Source organism: Gavialis gangeticus, unplaced genomic scaffold, assembly GCF_001723915.1.
Source record: "Gavialis gangeticus isolate Ggan-Ray unplaced genomic scaffold, GavGan_comp1, whole genome shotgun sequence".
Classification (NCBI taxonomy): Eukaryota; Metazoa; Chordata; order Crocodylia; family Gavialidae; genus Gavialis; species Gavialis gangeticus.
In genome coordinates, this window is record NW_017728996.1 from 7,260,081 (window position 1) to 7,260,514 (window position 434).

Consider the following 434-nt stretch of genomic DNA (forward strand, 5'->3'; position numbering starts at 1 on the left):
GCAGGCAAAATGGACCAAATTCTGGTTTTGGTTGCACTGGTGAGAATCCAGAGCAGCTCCAGTGACTTCAGTGCAGGTCTGAAGGATTTACATTAGTGGAACAGAACAGCACTGGGTCCAGTGATGGGTTTCATAGTTTTATAGTTTCATAGTTGGTCGGGTCAGAAGGGACCTGAGCAGATCATCTAGTCCAACCCCCTGCAATGGCAGGAAGGAGTACTGGGGTCAAACAACCCCGGCAAGGTGATTGTCTAGCCTTGTTTTAAAGCCCCCCAGGGTAGGAGCCAGCACCACTTCCCTTGAAAGTTGGTTCCAGATCCTAGCCGCCCTGACCGTGAAGTCGCGCCTCCTGATATCTAGCCTGAATCTCCCCTCTGCCAGCTTGTGACCGTCACTCCTGGTCACTCCTGCCAGTGCTCGGGGGAACAGGGACT